Raw genomic sequence first — 23240 nt, 5'->3', positions numbered from 1 at the left:
CTCCACCCCACCCACCTCCACCTCCACCCGACTCCACCCCACCCCACTCCACCTCCACCCCACCCACCTCCACCCCACTCCACCTCCACCCGACTCCACCTCCACCCCACCCACCTCCACCCCATCCACCTCCACCCCACTCCACCTCCACCCGAGTCCACCTCCACCCCACCCACCTCCACCCCACTCCACCTCCACCCGACTCCACCTCCACCCCACCCACCTCCACCCCACCCACCTCCACCCCACCCACCTCCACCCGACTCCACCCCACCCCACTCCACCTCCACCCCACCCCACCCACCTCCATCCCACTCCACCTCCGCCCCACCCACCTCCGACCCACCCATCTCCACCCCACCCACCTCCACCTCCACCCGACTCCACCTCCACCCCACCCACCTCCACCCCACTCCACCTCCACCCCACTCCACCTCCACCCCACCCACCTCCACCTCCACCCGACTCCACCCCACCCCACTCCACCTCCACCCCACCCACCTCCACCCCACCCACCTCCACCCCACCCCACCCACCTCCACCCGACTCCACCTCCACCCGACTCCACCTCCACCCCCACCCCACCCACCTCCACCCGACTCCACCTCCACCCCACCCACCTCCACCTCCACCTCACTCCACCTCCGCCCCACCCACCTCCGACCCACCCACCTCCACCCCACTCCACCTCCACCCCACCCACCCACCTCCACCCGACTCCACCTCCACCCCACCCACCTCCACCTCCACCCGACTCCACCTCCACCCGACTCCACCTCCACCCCACCCATCTCCACCCCACCCACCTCCACCTCCACCCGACTCCACCTCCACCCCACCCACCTCCACCCCACTCCACCTCCACCCCACCCACCTCCACCTCCACCCGACTCCACCCCACCCCACTCCACCTCCACCCCACCCACCTCCACCCCACCCACCTCCACCCGACTCCACCTCCACCCGACTCCACCTCCAACCCCACCTCCACCCGACTCCACCTCCACCCCAGCCACCTCCACCCCACTCCACCTCCACCCGACTCCACCTCCACCCCACCCACCTCCACCCCATCCACCTCCACCCCACTCCACCTCCACCCGACTCCACCTCCACCCGACTCCACCTCCACCCCACCCACCTCCACCTCCACCCGACTCCACCTCCACCCCACTCCACCTCCACCCGACTCCACCTCCACCCCACCCACCTCCACCTCCACCCCACTCCACCTCCACCCCACCCACCTCCACCCCACCCACCTCCACCCGACTCCACCTCCACCCCACCCACCTCCACCCCACCCACCTCCACCCGACTCCACCTCCACCCCACCCACCTCCGCCCCACCCACCTCCACCCCACCCACCTCCACCCGACTCCACCCCACCCCACTCCACCTCCAACCCACCCCACCCACCTCCACCCCACTCCACCTCCGCCCCACCCACCTCCGACCCACCCACCTCCACCCCACCCACCTCCACCTCCACCCGACTCCACCTCCACCCCTCCCACCTCCACCCACCTCCACCTCCACCCGACTCCACCCCACCCCACTCCACCTCCACCCCACCCACCTCCACCCCACCCACCTCCACCCCACCCACCTCCACCCGACTCCACCTCCACCCCACCCACCTCCACCCGACTCCACCTCCACCCGACTCCACCTCCACCCCACTCCACCTCCACCCGACTCCACCTCCACCCCACCCACCTCCACCTCCACCCCACTCCACCTCCACCCGACTCCACCTCCACCCCACCCACCTCCACCCCACCCACCTCCACCTCCACCCGACTCCACCTCCACCCCACCCACCTCCACCCCACTCCACCTCCACCCCACCCACCTCCACCCGACTCCACCCCACCCCACTCCACCTCCAACCCACCCCACCCACCTCCACCCCACTCCACCTCCGCCCCACCCACCTCCGACCCACCCACCTCCACCCCACCCACCTCCACCTCCACCCGACTCCACCTCCACCCCTCCCACCTCCACCCACCTCCACCTCCACCCGACTCCACCCCACCCCACTCCACCTCCACCCCACCCACCTCCACCCCACCCACCTCCACCCCACCCACCTCCACCCGACTCCACCTCCACCCCACCCACCTCCACCCGACTCCACCTCCACCCGACTCCACCTCCACCCCACTCCACCTCCACCCGACTCCACCTCCACCCCACCCACCTCCACCTCCACCCCACTCCACCTCCACCCGACTCCACCTCCACCCCACCCACCTCCACCCCACCCACCTCCACCTCCACCCGACTCCACCTCCACCCCACCCACCTCCACCCCACTCCACCTCCCCCCCACCCACCTCCACCTCCACCCGACTCCACCCCACCCCACTCCACCTCCACCCCACCCACCTCCACCCCACTCCACCTCCACCCGACTCCACCTCCATCCCACCCACCTCCACCCCATCCACCTCCACCCCACTCCACCTCCACCCGAGTCCACCTCCACCCCACCCACCTCCACCCCACTCCACCTCCACCCGACTCCACCTCCACCCCACCCACCTCCACCCCACCCACCTCCACCCCACCCACCTCCACCCGACTCCACCCCACCCCACTCCACCTCCACCCCACCCCACCCACCTCCACCCCACTCCACCTCCGCCCCACCCACCTCCGACCCACCCATCTCCACCCCACCCACTTCCACCTCCACCCGACTCCACCTCCACCCCACCCACCTCCACCCCACTCCACCTCCACCCCACCCACCTCCACCTCCACCCGACTCCACCCCACCCCACTCCACCTCCACCCCACCCACCTCCACCCCACCCACCTCCACCCCACCCCACCCACCTCCACCCGACTCCACCTCCACCCGACTCCACCTCCACCCCCACCCCACCCACCTCCACCCGACTCCACCTCCACCTGACTCCACCTCCACCCCACCCACTCCACCTCTGCCCCACCCACCTCCACCCCACCCCACTCCACCTCCGCCCCACTCCACCCGACCGATTGGCAGCAGCTTTGCCCATTGGACTGCATCCTGTGCTCTCAGCTCAGGCACAGCCATTCTCCTAACCCACACTGCAAGGCTGCCCTGTTAGCTTCAACCATGGGGCAGACTGGTCCAAGCCGGGATGCTGACACTGCAAAGGGGCTGTGAGCGCCTCCAGCAGTGACTGCTCCACGGTCAGCGTTAGCGAGGAGATTGTACAATGTGTGCAGTCATCCAGCTGTTCTGCTGTCCACTAAAATGCTCAGGACTTTGCAGTCTGTGCTGGGGATGGGGGTGAGGGGGTGATGGGGTTGGGGTGAACATCTTTGGAGCACTTGGTGACACTTTGATGCCTCTGTGTGGCTTGAGTGGGCAGAGAAGCTAGAGGCCCAACTCCAATCACATCAATGTGGCTCCACCTGAGCTGCCTGAGCTGCAGAGGGATGGTCACTTTATACAAGGTTAATGGGTGGCCAGTCCCCTCCCCCATCCTAGCCCCCACCCCAAATGCATGTGGGCAATATTCAACAGCTGGGCTGCCTTTAACCCCCACCCACCCCACAGGTCACCTCAATGGCTGGGCCGCCCTTAAGGCAACCACCACCTCCCCCCACCCCCCACCCCCCCTACAACTTGCCTTCACAGCTGGGCTGCCCTTAACCCCGACCCCTCAACGCCCCTCCACGCTTAAAGTCCATCAGGTGACCCCGGCGAGCGCCGCACAATGTTTCTATGAGATCGTGTACTCACCTCCGAGTTCCCCTCAAAGTGCAGGCCGCCGAGTGGTGGACAATCCAGTGTGGGGGGGGGGGGGTGTGCGGGGGAACGACTCTGGTGGGCTGGCCTGATGACGAAATGCTGCTGTATTACGATGAGGTTCCCGACGTCCGAGGGAGGGAAGACGCTGCCCACCATCAGCAGGCTGAGTGGACAATCACTAACTGGTTTCACACCGATGGCGCCATTCTGTTCGCTCACGCCATCAATCACGCCCGATGCCAGCGGGCATGGAAAACCCCGCCCAATTTCTGTGATACGTTTCCAATTTGCATCGGATCTGCCTTGATCCAGCTGATTGGCAGAGCAGGCCGGAGGGGCTGAATGGCCTCCTCCTGCTCCTCTGTGTCCACTCTGCTCAATGAATGGAGCACATATTTCAGGATTCATTCGGATTCATTCTGGCTTCTGTTTCAGTGATGAATTAAACGCAGTAAGCTGCCACTTCTCTTTCTGCCGTTGCTGGATCTGCTGTACGTTTCCAGGATTTCATTTCAATATGCTGGGCCCTGGATTTCTTCAAACTTTCTACCACTGAAACTTGGCAGGAATTCTGCCTGCTCCCATTAGTCAGGTTTCCACCACACGGCGAATGGACTGACAGAAGTTTCCAAGGAAACTGGAGGCTCATCTGGTCAGTTACTCCAATGTAATATTCCTCAAAGACTTTCTTTCCCCAAGACACCCCCTGTGATTTGTCCTGCTTTCCTCTCAAGAGAAAGGCTTTTCCAGTCACAATCGACTACACTACAGTGTCCTGATTGTAGGCATCACTGGCAAGGTTGGCATTTATCGCTCATCCCTAGTTGTCCCATGAGAAAGGGAGGTGGGCATTTTTCTGGAACCTCTGCAGTCTATGTGGTGAAGGTGCTTCCCTGGTCAGTAATGAGTTCCAGGACTTTGATCCAGCAGTGATGAAGGAGTGCCTGATACGTGCCCAAATCAGGTTGAGAGGTGACTTGGAGGGGAACATAGAGGCGGCGATGGTCCCATGCACCTGCAGCCCTTGTTCTTCTAGGTGCTGGAGGTTACGAGTTAGAGTGGTGCTATCAAAGGAGCCTTGTTCAGTTGCAGCAGCGCATCCAGTGTAGGTTGTATATAATTCTATTTACCAAATCACCTCTTTATCCAAGATTTTGGTGACCCCTCCTTTCCCTTGCATTTCTCTCCTATCATACATTTATGAAGCATTTCTTGGGACATTTCTGCATATAAAATATTTAAATATAAGTGTTTTTTCCCCTTTTCACCACCTGCCAGTCTCCCAGTTGTTCCCTTGCTATCTCATCTTCTCCCATGGACTCTGTCTGTTCAGGTGCAGTCTCAGGACTGAATGTTGGGATGTGACTACTTGCTCAGCTGCCTTTTCCCTTTGCCTTCTCCTTGCCTTCCTTTCTCATGGGGTCATCGCCAGGTTTCTTGGTGGTGGGAGGGCTGTTGGTCTCCTTTGAGCTGGTTCCAGTCACCGCTCTTTCCTTCTGTGCTACCTTGACCTTTGCTGCTCCCTGTGCATAGCTGAGGCTGCATTTTGGGCAGGCCTTGTATAGACAGCTGGCCTAGGCACACAGATTGCCCTCCCTGCAGCCTGCCTGCAGTTCCTGCAAAAGCTGGAAGGAGGGTGAAGGATGGTTCCCTCCACTTCCAATGTCACCTTAACCCGCCACTTACTGGTCCAGATGTCAAACAGATCGTTGACTTTGCTGCTGACCCCAGGCACCTTGACATACCAGGAGAGGAACACAGCCAGGTCCGGGATATGGACATGGGCGCTATACAAATTGATGGTCGCAAGACAGTTCTGTTGTGACGGCCACATGAAGAGCGATTCCACAGAGAAGGTCAACCGTGACATCTCTTTTCCTTTCTCCTTAAACCACTGCAGACACTTCATGGATCCTGTGACATTTTTGAATTTGGCAGCAAAATATCAGTTGCTGGGGAAATCTTGCAGGAGATCTTCATGGCTCAAAATCCACAACAGTGGAATAGGGTCCTCTTATTGAGAAGCTGTGTGTCCTTGTATCCAGTCCATTGCTGTACCTTCTTCTGACTTCTTCACTGTCACCCTGATCGTGTTACACACCCCCTGGCTTGGAGCTAAGGCGTTGATCGCAGCTGAAAACTGAGTGTTGACCCTTCACTATATTGGAGTTAAGCCTGATCCAGTACGACGATCGACCAATCACTGGAGAGAGCTTGAACAGTGATGGGCATTGGGCTGAAGCCAGCATTGAGATCCACAAAGAAAAAAACTAAAAGACTCTCAATTTGGACCAACGAATGCCATTCTTAAACCTAACCAAGAGGCTGAAGTGTTATTTGATCGATTTCTCTTTCAAGCTCTACACTGTCAGGCATCAGGTCCCAGCAGGGGCACAGAATCCAATTCTCTCTCCTTCCTTCTCTTTACCAATGCAATGGGCAAGGCTGATGGGTTTAAGACTCTGCCTGAGCATTCAGAACTCTCTAGATCTTGTTATTATTCATCTCCTTCATGTTTAGTCCTGTTTTTTGTTTTATGATATGTGCTGCAGTTAATTCAATGCTGCCCATTCTAATTCACTGTTTGTGTTTCTAGGCAACTGCTCCGGCAGTTGCCTGTGACCTGCTTGCTCATTTCTGTCTTCGCCCCCATCAGTGATTTCTCTGCTCTCATCCTATTCTGAGAACAGATCCAAACTGACTGTAAAATATGCCTCCCTCTCACATGACCCAAAGGACACTTTGAGGAGGCGGTGCCTCATATATTTTTCTCTGTCCTCTCCTGAAACACTGACTCACACTGTAACACTTGCTGTCAAGGGGGTGTGGGCATGGCTAGATCTCAATGTGCAGGTGGAGGTAATCTCAATGTAAATAGGTTAGCCCTTCCTCATTGGATAACTCTCCTCGCTCGGAGTCAAAAGGCTTTAGGTTCAAGACCCACTCTAGAGACTTGTCTATAAAACCTAAGCTGACACTCCAGCGTAGTACCGGGAGTGTAACATTGTCGGCGGTGCTGTTTTTCAGACAAGATGTGAAGCAAGTTCCTGTCTGCCCTCTCAGGTAGACTTAAAGGACTCCATGACATTATTTCAAAGGAAAACAATTGAATACTCCCTGATGTCCCAACCAACACTTATCACTGAAACAAATTTTCTGGCCATAATCACGTTGTTGTTTGTGGGATCTTGCTGTGCACAAATTTGCTGCTGCATTTCCCTACATTACACCAGTGACTACACTTCAAAAAGTATTTGATTGTCGGTAAAGTGCTTTGGGACATCCTGAGGTCATGAGGGTGAGATATAAATGCAAACTCGTTCTTTTAAAGTTCCTGGATTTGCAAAGTTTGAAGGTTTTGCCCAACCCAACAGACTTTCAGACACATTGAACAAGGAAGAATGGAGTTGGGGAGCTGTCCGATTCATGCCTGGTTATAATGCATGACCCTCCTTCCCCCTCCCACCTTCAGTCTGTATCTAGGATTAGACAGTGTGTTGATGAAGACATTCAGAATAGGAAGGTCCCCAGGGCTGGAACGTGCTGGACACTTCATCTTTAGTTTTCATTCTGGATTTGTGTTTATTTTTATTTGTTCTCAGTGCTGGGCAGGCCGGTGTTTCAGTCCTATCCACAGACCTCTGCTTTCTTCTTGACGATGGCAAACGATTTGATACAACTGAGTGGTTTGCTAGACTATTCCGGGGAAGGACAATGGGTCTCCTTCCCTCAAGGATATCAGTCAACCAGGTGGTTTTTACAACAATCCGACAGATTCATGGCATACTGAGGTCAGATTTTTATTTATGGGTTGGTTATGCTGAATTCAAATTCACAAACCACCCATTGTGAGATTTGAACTGACAGCCTGTTAGACTTGGTCTAGGCCGCTCTGGATCAGGGATCCAGTGGCGTAACCAGTGCGCTACTGTTCCCCACGACATAGCTATTTCTGGAAAGGCCAGCATTTGTTTCCCATCCCTAAGCGCTCCCTGAAAAGGCGGTGTGCCTAGCTCTTGGGCCCCCACAGCGCTGTTAAGTCGGACGTTCCAGGCAGTTGACCCAGTGACAGTGGAGGGATAGTGATATTGTTCCAGTTCAGGAAGGAGTATGTCTCAGACAGGAACTCGCAGCTGGTTCCCATGCACTTGCTGCTCCTGTTCTTCTCGGTGGTGGGGGTTACGAGTTTGGGTCATGCAGCCAATGAAACCCAGGTGAGTTGCTGCAGTGCATTTGTAGATGGAAAGAGCGGCTGTCGATCCTATCAGGAAATCTCCTGCTCTGTGATTTATTTTCCTGATTAAAAAGGCTCAGCGTGCTTTATAAGCAATTTTAATTGTTAATTTGGTTGATTCCTCAGTCGTTATTGTCCTGATGCCTCAGTTGTTAACTGTGGTGCCCCATGTGTCATTGAGTCACAGCACAGTAATGCCCTGGCATCAGTTCATTCTCTTGATTGACATGAAAACCAGGGACCTTCCTGTTCTGAATGGCTTCGTCAACACACTGTCTAATCCTAGATACAGACTGAAGGGGGGAGGGGGAAGGACGGAGATGCATCACAACAATCCTAATCCCGAGCTCACACGTTGAAAAATTAATAGTGACAGAATGTGGGCAGAAATAGACAAGACCCATTTTGGAGAGAATTGGGCTCTGCCACTTAAATCTAGAGAGTGGTGGAAGAATACTTGAGGGAGAGGAAAATAAATGCAGGTTAAAACACTTCAGCAGTGATAATGTGATTTTGAGAGTGTTTTGTGTGTGGGTAGAGAAGGCTTGTGTGTAAAGCTCTCTCACTCTACGCTACTGACAGTTCTGGACGCCTCCATGTTTGATGCCATTTTCAGCGAGGAACCCTGTAGTTTGGAATTAAAGGGACAGCTTCCTTACACCGGGAGACAAGCAAACCTTTCTCTTCCTAGAAATCAGAGGATTAACCGGAAGTTTCCTGCATCTGCGTTTCTGGTGAGGAGCCTCCCTCACCTGTGGCCCTGGTGAGCAGGATTTGGTGGGTGTCCTGGCCGTGATTGACCAATAGGTGGAGCCGGTGGCACAGTTGCCCTTGACCGTGTCGAACACTTGCCACGTTGCCGTGGTGATTCCATGGTGGTGATACCATGGTGGTGATAACCGTGTCCTGCTCTTTGGGTGGTGGTGAGTTACGGTTCACTCAGGGAGTGCAGGTTGCTGTGGCAACACACACGTTGCTCTCTGGAGCTATGGATAACAACAGTTGAGACTCCAACATTCTTCCCGTCACATGGCTGACCACAAATGTCACCCACTCTTACCACCCGCCACTGCTGTGTGTGTTGGAAGGATTTGCAGGTTGGAACTCAACCTGTTTGGCCGCTTGTGCATTACGGACACGCCTTCCTTGGCCATCGAGTCCCGTGGCGGGACTCACACTTGGAGCTACTGACTCAGAGGCAGGGTTACTACTCACTGTACCTCAAGTGCTCCATACTGCTCCTTTACCCCATCCAAATAAAATAAAAATACCACTTACTAAATGAAGAACCAGTCCCCAGCCCTCTCCATTAAACTAAAGAATAGTGCCTGGTAGGCTGGGTTTGTTCATTCAAAGCCCCTCCCCAGTGTCCAATAGGCTGTAATCCAGGGAATGTGGCAGCCAGTTGTGGCTCCCAGCAAAGATTCCACTAACAACAATGTGATAATGACCAGATAGTCTGACTCAGGGATAAATATTGGTCCAGGGCACTGGGGAGAACTCCCCGGCTCTTCTTCAAAGTTGAGTGATGGCGGGATCTCCTGCGACCACCCGAGAGAGCAGACTTGACCCCCCCCCCCCCCGTTGAACGTCTCAACCAAAAGACAGCACCGCTGGCAGTGCAGCACTCCCTTTGTACTGCACTGGGAGTGGCAGCCTGAATTAGGTGCTCAGGTGGGAGGAGGACACAGTGAACACAGATTTAAGGTAATTTGCAAAAAGAATAAGAGGTACCATGAGGATTCTTTTCTTCTGCAGTTAGCTGTTGGGTTTTGGAATGCATTACCTGAAAGGGCAGTGGAAGCGGATTCAATAATGACTTTTAAAAGGGAATTGGATAAATACTGAAAAAGAAATGCTGATCTAACGCAGCAAGAGCAGACAAGTGGGACTAACTGGACACCCTTCAAAGAGCCAGCACAGGCTCGATGGGCCGAAGGACCTCCTTCTGTGTTTTTGTAACACTCTATCATTCTAAATCCCTGGAATGGGACTAAAACCCAAGACTTTCTGATTCAGAGGCAAGAGCCAAGGCTGATACTTGTATTTAATATCACAATCCAGCAAAATGTAGAGGTTTCGATCTGAACCTCTTCACAGAGCCAGCTCTGCAGAGACAGGTACACTGCAGCCTTACTGTGTCTCTGTGGGCAGCACTTGTACCTCTGAGTCACAAGGTTCTGGGCAGACTGTGCCTTGCTGTAATGTCCCATCGAATGACCGTGCAGTACACCCTCAGCACTTGCCAAGCTTGATTTCAATGCTCATGTCCTGGAGTGGGTCTCAGGCGAACATAAAAGATCCTGTGGTGATACCTTCGAGGAGCACACCGATATTGAAACCATGTGCAAATCATCCCAAAACCATCCCAAATCAAAGTGGGAAGAGGTATTTGCTGAGTTTGAACTCCTCTTTTCCCAACTATCCTACCACAAAGCAGCATCCACTGAGGACGCTCAATCCTTGGAAGTGCTCCTAGCTGATCTCCTGCACGTATATTACAGGATTCCAAACAACCTGCCTGAATTTCATATGCAATGCCAATGCCTTACAGTGTTGCGAGGCCTTAAAGGCAACCTGGGCATACACCATACATACATCAGTAAACCTGACAAATGGACAGGAATTGTCATCCTTAACAAGCATGACTATATCAACAAAATGCAGGTCATTCTTAATGATGGCCCAAATTTGTATTCTTTGGACCTGCCGCTCAAAATGATTGGACAGCCTTGCTTGAAATCTAAAAAAAACGCTTGTTGGACTTGTGTAAGAGCAATGAGCTACCGTGTGATATATATCAGAGGGTTTGTCCTCATGGTGCGCTGTGTCCACGTATATATGGGCTGCCCAAGACACACAAAAGTGATGACCCTCTACACTCTATCTTACCCATGACCGGTTCTGCACAATGTGAATTGGCCAAATGGTTGGGCCAATTGTTACAACCAGTTTTGAGCAAGTTTACCAGATGCAAGGTGAAGGATTCCTTCACATTTGCAGACCATACAGGACTTGCATATCGATAGCAATGCTGTGCCCATGTGCTCATTTGACATTGCTAGCCTATTCATCAATGTCCCACTTAAGGAAGCCATAGATATTTGCGCTGCAGCACTATATCACGGTGATCTAGACCCACCACCGTTGTGTGAATCAGTATTCATTGAACTTATGAACTCAGCAACTCACACAGTTGAGTTCATTTTAATGACACTATGTGCCCAATCAGATGGTGTTGCCATGAGGTCCCCTCTAGGCCCAGCTCTTGCAAATATCTTTGTTGGATTCCATGAGAAACGTGTCTTTGATGAAATGACACCTAACCTCCTATCCGCTCATATTTCCGATATGCGGATGAGACAGTTGTTATATTTTAATCCGCAGCTGCATGTAATAATTTCCGTACATGTCTGAATGGGCTCCATCCTGTGCTCAAATTCACCTTTGAAATGGAGCAGTCAAATTAACTCCCCTTCCTTGACTCACCAGTTGAGAAATCTGTCAGGGGGTTCTCTACCATGGTCTACTACAAACCTACCTTCGTTGGTCAATAAACGCTTTGGGCCTCTTACAGTTCCACATGCTACAAGACTGGCCTTATCATCAATCTTCTAAATAGGGCCTGAGCCATTTGCTCACCATACAAGCTTGGTGCTGAAATAGGGATATCAAAGGCATCCTGCAAGATAATGGCTACCCTGATCAGATCATTTCACACTGTATATCACACAAACTCATGAACAGGCCTAAGGCTGTCACTTTCAGCCCTGAAAAGTGCCCAGTCTACCTCAGATTACCCAGGAAGGGCAAAATATCTCAAAAATTTGAGCGACAGGTGAAGCTAGCTGTTTCACGCTGCTACAATGCAGTAGCAACATGAGTGGTATTCACCACTAACAGGATGCTGCTGTCAAGCTAAGCAGACATTCTACCTATCATACAAATGAGTAATGTGGTATATGAATTTCATTGTCAGTGTGATGCTAGATATGTAGGCTGTAGTTCCAAAGACTGGCGGATCATATCAAACAGCATGTCCCTTCCGCTGTTTGCAATGGGCAGGATATAGACCGTCCCCAACCAGCCTGTGCTCAAAACACAGTGTCCAACGTTAGATCTGATTCTGCAATTGGACAACATTTGCTAAATAATCCTCACTGAGCTAAGAATTCCGCTGATAACGAACTTACGATTGTCAGTCACGCTTGCAATGTGCTGCATTTGCGTGTACTGGAAGCTACATATATTAATACACAGGGCCCTGTTCTTTGCAGACAGAAAGAACATGTACACACATTACCTGTTTCAGCTAAACAAAATAAGTGCCAGCCACTTGCTGACTCATTCCTCAGGGCAATGCCTTGACCAATCAGAGTCAAGCTACCTGGTTTAAATTTCAAACAATGCTTGGCAGTTAATTGTTAGACACCATCACCTGGTGCATCCTCCATGGCAATGCTTCTACCAATTAAAGTCCACTTGCCAACCAATCAGCACTATCTTCTCATACAGTATAAATTGTTGTTTTCTCCTTGTATTTTTTATTCATTCATGGGATGTGGGCACCACTGGCCAGCATTTATTGCCCATCCCTAATTGCCTTTGTCAGAGAGCATTTAAGAGTCAACCACATTGCTGTGGGTCTGGAGTCATGTTTAAGCCAGACCCAGTAATGACAGCAGATTTCCTTTCCTAAACAGGCAACAATGGTTTCATGGTCATCAGTAGACTGTTAATTTCAGATTTTTATTGAATTCAAATTCCACTACCTGCCATGGCAGGATTTGAACCCTGGTCCCACAGAGAGCTTTATCCTGGGTGTCTGAATTACTAGTCCAGCGACAATATCACTACACCATCGCCTCCCCCTGAATTGGTATTCTTGCAAAAGTGTCCTGATGAGTGCAAGACGAAAAACTTCGACATGTCTCTTTTTTTCAGCAAAACTCAAGAAATATTCTTCCTGGCTTTATACTTACGCTCTTTGGGCTGTGCCTAGAACTTGTTCTTTTAACCTGTTTTAGCACTTGCTTCTGAAGCTAGTGCAGTGAGCAGTAACCTGCTGTGTGAAGCTACCAGCTGGTGAAAGGGTTTGGTTAATGAGCTGGGAACAGGATGGTTATAAAGGCTGTAATTCCTACCATTCTGCAGCTTGGTGGAATCTCAGGAAACCGTGAATCTTTTGTTTTAACATCCCACCGGGTTTATACGAACATGGCCCCAGGTTAGATTCTAAGGCTCATTTGCTCCCTTGATTAACACTGACTTTAGATCTAAATCCAAGGATTATTGTGCCACTTCTCTGTCATATAAACACATCAAAAAGAATTCCAAATGGCTGGGAGTCAAACCAGATTAGCTGCACCATTTGTACAGGATAGGAACAGACGTTTGGTTTAATCTTCCTTTCAATCGGCTACTCCAGCTAAAAGCTATCAGAAATAAATTTAGGACAATTAGATTTTACTGATAATGCTGTCCAAATCTCCCCTCCATTTACCAACAACTTGTATGTATATAGCGCCTTTAAAATAGTAAAATATTCCAAGGCATTTCCCGGGGTGTTATCAAAGAAAATTTGATGCTGATATATCAGGACAAGTGATAAAAATTTGGACAAAGAGGTGGGTTTTAATGAGTTCTTAAAGGAGGAATAAAACGAAGAGAGGCAGAGAGGAATTCCAGAACTTAGTGCCTAGACAGTTAGCTGAAGGCGTGTTGCGTTCACTGATGGTGTAGTGACAGAAATAGGGAATGAGGAGAGGTCAGATATGTCGTAGAGCGGTAGGACTTGAGGAGGTTACAGAGGTAAGAGGGTCAGGGCCATGGGAGGCTTTGATAACAAGGATAAACATTTTGAAATAAAGGTGCCGTCAGACTGGGGGCCATCGTAGGTCAGTGAGCACAGGGGTGATGGGTGAATGGGACTTGATGCAAGTCAGGATAGGGACTGCAGAGTTTTAATTGAGCTCAAGTTTACGGAGGGTGAAAGACAGGAGGCTGGCCAGTCTGACAACGACTCTATTTCAAAATACTCATCCTTGTGTTCATGTCTTATCATGGCCTCACTCTCCTGACTACCTCTGTAAGCTCTTCCACGTAGTCTGACCTATCGCACGTAACTGATTTTCATCCACCTTCAGCTGCCTAGAAAAGCATTGAAATAGCCAAGGATGGAGGTAACAAAGCCTGGCTGAGGATCTCTGCAGCAGGTGAGCTAAGGAGAAGCAGCTCTGGGGTTGGAGCAGACATGCAGTTAGAAGCTTAACCTGGGGTCAGATAGGATGGCAAGGTGACAAACAGTTTGGTCCCGCCTGAGTCAGTTTCCAGAGAGATGGCTGGAGTCAGTGACTAGGGATGAAGCTTGTGGCAGGAACCAAAGGCTTTGGTCTTCCCGATATTTAATTTGAGGAAATTTCAGCTCATCCGACACTGGGTGTTGTGACAAATCAGAGGCAATGAAGCTCTCCATAGAGGTGGTGTTTAGTGCAGTGTGTCATCAACATACATGTGGAACCTGATATCTTTTCAGATGATGACATGGTATTTAGATGTGAGGAGCTTTGAAGCACCAGGAAGGAAAGGTTATGTCATAAGGAGCTGATAATCACCTCACCTTCTGCCAATATTGGAAAGCATTCATAATGCTGGCTGCAGCAGGTTTAGTGCAGTGGTTATATTACTGAACTTGCAAACCTGCGATCTGGACTCATAATCCAGCATTTCAATTCAGTTAAATTCAGACCGATTCTTCCTTCTCTTACACCTACCAGCCCAACCTGACAGCTATGTCCTTTGCTACTCGGTCAGCAGTGTGAGGTGATGCATTTTGGAACAACTAACACAGCAAGGGAATACACAATGAATGGTAGGACCCTGGGAAGTACAGAGGATCAGAGGGATCTTGGTGTACATGTCCATAGATCCCTGAAGGCAGCAGCACAAGGTCGATAAGGTGGTTAAGAAGACATGTGGGATATTTGTTTTTATTAGCCGAGGTATAGAATATAAGAGCGGGGAGGTTATGTTGGAACTCTATAAAACGCTAGTTAGGCCACAGCTGGAGTACTGTGTGCAGTTCTGGTTGCCACACTATATGAAGGATGTGATTGCACTGGAGAGGGTGCAGAGGAGATTCACCAGGATGTTGCCTAGGCTGGACGTTTCAGCTATGAAGAGAGACTGGAGAGGCTGGGGTTGTTTTCCTTAGAGCAGAGAAGGCTGAGTGGGGGGAACCTGATAGAGGTATACAAAATTATGAGGGGCATAGATAGGAAGAAACTTTTTCCTTAGAGGAGATGTCAGTAACCAGGGGGCATAGGCTTAAGGTAAGGAGCAGGGGGTTTGGAGGGGATTTGAGGAAAAATTCTTTCACCCAGAGGGGTGGTTGGAATCTGGTATACACTGACTGAGGTGATGGTAGAGGCAGGAAACCTCACAACATTTAAGAAGTATTTGGATGAGCACTTGAAACGTCGTAGCATACAGGGCTAAGGGCCAAGTGCTGGAAAATGGGATTAGAATAGATAGGAGCTTGATGGGCAGCATGGACATGATGGGCCGAAGGGCTTGTTTCTGTGCTATATAACTCTATCACTCCGGGAGTAATGGTGTTACTGAGCCACTGTTTATGATGGGCATTGAAATCTCCCAGCCAGAGTACATTCTGTGCCCCCCACACTCCTCAGTGCCTCTTCCAAGGGCTGGTAGGTGGTAAACAGCAGGAAGTTTCCTTGCCCATGTTGAACCAGATGCCATGAGACTTGATGGCACTCATAATCTATGTTGAAAATATCCAGGGAAGGTCACTCCCTGTCAACTATATGCCACTGGTGGACAAACAAACCCAAGGATGGTGATGGTGGTCTGGAACATTAGCTGGTATGTATGATTCTGTGAGTATGACTATGTCAGGCTATTACTTAACTAGTCTGGGACAGCTTTTCCAATTTTGGTTCAAGCCCCCAGATATCAACGAAAAAGATTTTCCAGGATCAACTGGTTGAGGTATGCAGCTATCATGTCCGAATCCAATGGCTTGGTCAATGTCAGGTGATCTGTCTAGTTTTATTATTAATGCACTTTGTTGTAGGATTTTGGTACAATTAAGTAGCTTGCTAGGTCATTTCAGAGGACAGTTAAGAGCCAACCACATTACTGTGGGCCTGGAGTCACATACAGGACAGACCGGGTGAGAACAGCACGTTTCATTCCTGAAAGGTCATGAGTGAACCAAATAGTTCCTTATGAAAATCTGATCGCTTCATGGTCACATGGTCCAGACAGTATTGGCAGGAGTGACCACTGCACAGTCCTGTATAGACTAAGGACAGGCTCCATCGTGTTGTGTGACACAGGCAGCATGCTAAATGAGATAGATTCTGAACGGACCAAGCAGCTCAAAATTGGCATTCCATAGGTGGGGCTGCGGGCCATCAGCAGCAGCAGAATCGTGTTACACATTCTATAACATCTGGACCCTGCATCTTCTTCACTCTACCATTACCATCAAGTCAGGGGACCAACCTCGGTTCAGTGAAGATTGCAGGACAACATGTCAGGACCAACACCAAGCATAGCCGAAAATTAGATGTCAACTTGGTGAAGCTACAACACATACTAAATATGCATGCTAAACAGCTGAAGCAGCATGTGACAGACAGAGCTAAGCGATTCCACAGCTAACAGATCAGATCTAAGCTCTGTGGTCCTGCCACATCCAGTTGTGTGTGGTGGTGAACATTTAAACAACTCACTGGAGGAGGAGGCTCCACAAATATCCCCATCCTCAATGATGGGGGAGCCCAGCACGTCAGTGCAAAAGACAAGGCTGAAGCATTTGTAACCATCTTTAGCTAGAAGTGCCAGCATCACAGATACCAGTCTTCAGTCAGTTTGACTCACTCCATCTGATATCAAAATATGATTGAACACACCAGATATAGCAAAGGCTATGAGCCCTAACAATATTCCAACTGTAGTACTGAAGACTTGTGCTCCAGAACTTGCCGCACCCCTAGCCAAGCTGCAGCACTGACATCTACCCGGCTATGTGGAAAATTGCCCAGGTATGTCCTGTCCACAAAAAGCAGGACAAATCCAACCCAGCCAATTACCGCCCCATCAGTCTACTCTCGATAATCAGCAAAGTGATGGAAGGTGTTGTCATCAGTGCTATCAAGTGGCACTTACTCAGCAATAACCTACTCACTGATAGGTTCTGCCAGAGCTACTCAACTCTTGACTTCATTACAGCCTTCATCCAAACATGGACAAAACAGCTGAGCTTCCGAGGTGAGGTGAGGTGACTGCCCGTGACATCAAGGCAGCATTTGACTGAGTGTCGCATCAAGGAGCCCTAGCAAAACTGGAGTCGATGGGAATCAGGGGGAAAACTCTCCACTGGTTGGAGTCATACCTAGCACAAAGGAAGACGGCTGTGGTTGTTGGAGGTCAATCATCTCAGTCCCAAGACATCACTGCAGGAGTTCCTCAGGTTAGTGTCCTCGGCCCAACCATCTTCATCTGCTTCATCAATGACCTTCCTTCCACCATAAGGTCAGAAGTGGGGATGTTCGCTGATGATTGCACAATGGTCAGCACCATTCACGACTCCTCAGATACTGAAGCAGCCCATGTTCATATGCAGCAAGACCTGGACAACATTCAGTTTTAAGCTGATAAGTGGCAAATAACATTCGTGCCACACAAATGCCAGACAATGACCATCTCCAACAAACAGCCTCTCCCTCACATTCAATGGCATTACCATCACTGAATTCCCTACCATTGACATTCCAAGAATTACCATTGACTGCAAACTTAATTGGACTAGTCTTAGAAATACTATGGCTACAAGAGCAGGACAGAGGCTGGGAATTCTTGGAGAATGACTTACCTCCAGACTCCTCAAATTCTGTCCACCATCTACAAAATACAAGTCAGGAATGTGATGGAACATTTTCCACTTGCCTGGATGAGTGCAGCTCCCACAACACTTAAAGGAAGTCAACACCATCCAGGACAAAGCAGCCCGCTTGATTGGCATCCCATCTACCACCTTCAACATCCACTCCCTCCACCACAGATGCACATAGGCAGCAATGTGTACCATCTACAAGATGCACTGCTGTAACTCACCAAGGCTCCTTTGATAGCCTTTCTCGAACTCCCAACCCTTACTTAAGACCATAAGATCATAAGACATAGGAGCAGAAATTAGGCCATTTGGCCCATTGAGTCTGCTCCGCCATTCAATCATGGCTGATAAGTTTCTCAACCCCATTCTCCTGCCTTCTCCCCGTAACCTTTGATCCCCTTACCAATCAAGAACCTATCTATCTCGGTCTTAAATACACTCAATGACCTGGCCTCCACAGCCTTCTGTGACAATGAATTCCATAGATTCACCACTCTATGGCTAAAGAAGTTTCTCCTCATCTCTGTTCTAAAAGGTCTTCCCTTTACTCTGAGGCTGTGCCCTCAGGTCCTAGTCTAGAAGGACAAGGGCAGCAGATAGATGGGAACACCACCACCTGCAATTTCCCCTCCAAGTCACACACCATCCTGACTTGGAAATATATCGCCGTTCCTTCACTGTTGCTGGGTCAAAATCCTGGAACTCCCTCCCTAACAGCACTGTGGGTGTACCTACACCACATGGACTGCAGCGGTTCAAGAAGGCAGCTCACCACCACCTTCTCAAGGGCAACTAGGGATGGGCAATGAATGCTGCCTCGCCACCGACATTCACATTGCATGAACGAAAATAAGAAAAATTCCCTGTGTGGGTCAGTATTACACCAGGGGGTGGATTTTATGGGTGGGGTGGATTATCCACACCTGCCCCCACTCCGAGCCAAAAGTTGGTTGGCACCTTGCTGACCTGAAATCCGGTTGCCCGCAGCGATAATCTGCTAGGGGTGACTTTAATTGGGTCAGAGTGGAATTTACGCCCATCAGGAACAACAGGTCTCCAGCCAACCTGATTGGCCGGCAGCTCTATAGTCCCAGCAGCGCCAGAAGAGAGTAGTGGCCTCTGCTGGGACTGCAGCCAGTCCCAACAAAGAGGAGCAATGTCTCCCAGACTTCTGGGGATTTTGGGTGGATACGGTAGGGAGACTCCAGCGAGGGGGTGGTGTGCGGGCTGTGGGCTCAGATTAGAGAGGCCTTGGGGAGGGGGAGGGACAAAAGTGGGCTGCTACCTTGGGGGGTGCCTTTGATGGGCACAGGGGACACCCCCCTCCCCCCTCGAGTAGGAACCCCCTTTTCTGCTCGCTAGCAGCCTGCGCAGAGACAGCGGCCTCCACGTTCTCCCACAGTACAAAATATTGTGGCCAAGATGGAAGGAAGCTCTTAAGTGCTTCTTAAGTTAACTGCTGCGAGGCGGTGGAAGGTGGGTTGGGAATCATCTTTGGATTTCGCAGGAAGGTAGCGGGTTGGTAACCTGCTTTACTTTAACACCTGTTTTCAAATCCACCAGCAGGAGGCCATAAAATACACTCCTGGGGCCCGTGTGAGTCAATGTTACACCGGGATCTGTGTGAGTCAGTGTTACACCGGGGTCCGTGTGAGTCAGTGTTACACCGGGGTCCGTGTGAGTCAGTGTTACACCGGGGTCTGTGTGAGTCAATGTTACACCGGGATCTGTGTGAGTCAGTGTTACACCGGGGTCCGTGTGAGTCAGTGTTACACCGGGGTCTGTGTGAGTCAGTGTTACACCGGGGTCCGTGTGAGTCAGTGTTACACCGGGGTCCGTGTGAGTCAGTGTTACACCGGGGTCCGTGTGAGTCAATGTTACACCGGGGTGTGTGTGAGTCAGTGTTACACCGGGGTCCGTGTGAGTCAGTGTTACACCGGGGTCTGTGTGAGTCAGTGTTACACCGGGGTCCGTGTGAGTCAGTGTTACACCAGGGTCCGTGTGAGTCAATGTTACACCGGGGTCCGTGTGAGTCAGTGTTACACCAGGGTCCGTGTGAGTCAGTGTTACACTGGGGTCCGTGTGAGTCAGTGTTACCCCGGGGTCTGTGTGAGTCAGTGTTACACCGGGGTCTGTGTGAGTCAGTGTTACACCGGGGTCCGTGTGAGTCAGTGTTACACCAGGGTCTGTGTGAGTCAGTGTTACACCGGGGTCCGTGTGAGTCAGTGTTACACCAGGGTCCGTGTGAGTCAGTGTTACACCAGGGTCTGTGTGAGTCAGTGTTACACCGGGGTCGGGTCCGTGTGAGTCAGTGTTACACCGGGATCCGTGTGAGTCAGTGTTACACCGGGGTCCGTGTGAGTCAGTGTTACACCGGGGTCCGTGTGAGTCAGTGTTACACCGGGGTCCGTGTGAGTCAGTGTTACACCGGGGTCCGTGTGAGTCAGTGTTACACCGGGGTGTGTGTGAGTCAGTGTTACACCGGGGTCTGTGTGAGTCAGTGTTACACTGGGGTCTGTGTGAGTCAGTGTTGCACCAGGGTCCGTGTGAGTCAGTGTTATACCGGGGTTTGTGTGGGCCAATAATGAAATGCCTGACGATGCTTCACAGGAGCGTTATATAAAATTCGACGCCAAATCACATAAGGAGATACTCGGTCAGGTGACCACATGCTTGGACAGAGAGGGAGGTTTGGAGTGCTTCAAAGGAGAGAGTGAACAAGTGGATGGGTTTAGCTAGTGAGTTCCAGGGCTTCGGGCCCCCTAGGCAGCTGAAGGTGCTGTTGCCACTGGTGGAGCGAAATCAGAAAATCTACCCGAAAGGTTAATCAAACAGTTATGAAGTCATTCTGGGATTTGGGTTGAAGTAAATGAAAGCAGGGGCAGGCAAGAAGGCTGCTGTGCAGTTGTTTGTTATTGTGTCCATAATGTGTACAGCAGCTGGGGGTGGAATCGTGCTGGGGTTCAATTGCTCGAGCGATTTTGCAGGGTGGGCCCTTGGAGCTGTGCCCGGGGAAGGGTTCCGGTTTTTTACATGGGGTGGAGGGTGAAAGGCTGACAATGTCGGGTCATGTTCAGAGCTGCTTGGAATGCTGTTCGCTTCCTCATGAGGTTGCCTTGTTTGCACAGCTTCCTTTGTGTGTTGAGGAGTGACTCTATCTCACCAGATGCCTGTTCTGATACTGGTTAACAGTGTAACAGCGGTGAAGGAGTGTCTTCGGTGACACTGCAACCACCTCAGACCCTGCTCCTCACTGACTGACACAGTCACTGGCAACATAGGGAACCCATCACTTTAACAGATAAGGTTGATAGTGCAAAGGGATCACCCTTTCAATGCTCAGGTTTGTGCCCAGTTTGCAGAGGGGCACTTAGGGGGAGCAATGCTAAAATTGGCTTCAGTGCCTTGTAGTAAGGATGGGAAGATCAGCCAGGGGTTCCTGCAGTAATCCTGACCCCATGACATCTGCTGAAAAGTGGGAGGTGTTTATGCTGGGTGAGGCTGGGATGGCTCACTTAGTTGAATAGCAAGTCAAAACTCATTGGTATGCAGTTACCCCCTTTCGTTTGGATGGTTTCCTTTGCTATGAAGGTGAAGAGCTTGGAGCCACTCTCTCTTTCTGAAAGGTAGCTGGCTTTAACTCTCTGTCAGATGCACAAATGCCGCTCATGACTGGAGCTGAAATGAGCCATTGGAAATGTGTTTGTTTGAAAAAGGCAGAAATGCCTTGTTACAGACTCAACAGCAGACACTCAGCTATTACCTTCACATCACAATTAAAACATCAAGGTCTTGCAGACTATATCTGGCTCAGACAAAGAAGATGCTTTTATACAGCGTCTTTCAAGACCTCTCAAGATGTTGCAATGCATTTTACAATCAAGGAGGTATTTTTTGAAACAAAAACAGAAAATGCTGGAAAAACTCAGCAGGTCCAACAGCATCTATGGAGAAAAAAAAAGAGTTAACTTTTCACGTCCTTAAGACTCTCCTTCACACACTTTTGAAGTGTGGTCATTATTGTAGGGAACGTGGCAGCCGATTAGTGCACAGCAAGCTCCACAAACAACAGTATAGTAATGTCCAGATTATCTGTTTTAGTGATGTTGTTTGAAAGATAAATATTGGCCGGGACATTGCGGGGAGCTCGCCAGCTCTTCAAATAGGGATCTCTTGTATCCTCCAGTAAAGGGGGACTGGGCTTCACTTTATTGGCTCATCCAAAAAGACAATCCCTCCAGCAGTGCAGCACTCCTTCAGTACTGTTCATGGTGGGAGGGGGGCTGGCGTGAGGCTGTATCTCCAAAATTGCATACACACAGGATGAATTTTATTGTGCACCCATCTCCAAAAAATACTTCACACTCCACAAACAGAATTATTTCTTTTATTAGGGATTAGAAAGGGTGGGTTTGAGAAAAAGAGGCCATTAAGGTATACATTTGGAGGAAAGGAACATTTTTCTTTCATTACCAGTATCAAACACTCCCAGGGCAGGTACAGAATGATTTAGAAATGATAATGAATACAGCTCCCTTTAACACTTGTCATGTCCCGAGACGGATACAGCACAGGGTTAGATACAGAGTAAACCTCCCTCTACACTGTCCCCATCAAACACTCCCAGGACAGGTACAGCACGGGGTTAGATACAGAGTAAAGCTCCCTCTACACTGTCCCCATCAAACACTCCCAGGACAGGTACAGCACGGGGTTAGATACAGAGTAAATCTCCCTCTACACTGTCCCCATCAAACACTCCCAGGACAGGTACAGCACGGGGTTAGATACAGAGTAAATCTCCCTCTACACCGTCCCCATCAAACACTCCCAGGACAGGTACAGCACGGGGTTAGATACAGAGTAAATCTCCCTCTACACCGTCCCCATCAAACACTCCCAGGACAGGTACAGCACGGGGTTAGATACAGAGTAAAGCTCCCTCTACACTGTCCCCATCAAACACTCCCAGGGCAGGTACAGCACGGGGTTAGATACAGAGTAAAGCTCCCTCTACACTGTCCCCATCAAACACTCCCAGGACAGGTACAGCACGGGGTTAGATACAGAGTAAAGCTCACTCTACACTGTCCCCATCAAACACTCCCAGGACAGGTACAGCACGGGGTTTGATACAGAGTAAATCTCCCTCTACACTGTCCCCATCAGACACTCCCAGGACAGGTACAGCACGGGGTTAGATACAGAGTAAATCTCCCTCTACACCGTCCCCATCAAACACTCCCAGGACAGGTACAGCACGGGGTTAGATACAGAGTAAAACTCCCTCTACACTGTCCCCTTCAAACACTCCCAGGACAGGTACAGC

This window comes from Carcharodon carcharias, chromosome 22 (assembly GCF_017639515.1).
Source record: "Carcharodon carcharias isolate sCarCar2 chromosome 22, sCarCar2.pri, whole genome shotgun sequence".
In the NCBI taxonomy this organism is placed as follows: domain Eukaryota; kingdom Metazoa; phylum Chordata; class Chondrichthyes; order Lamniformes; family Lamnidae; genus Carcharodon; species Carcharodon carcharias.
The sequence above is the reverse complement of the archived record's forward strand: the minus strand, read 5'-3'. Positions refer to the sequence as shown.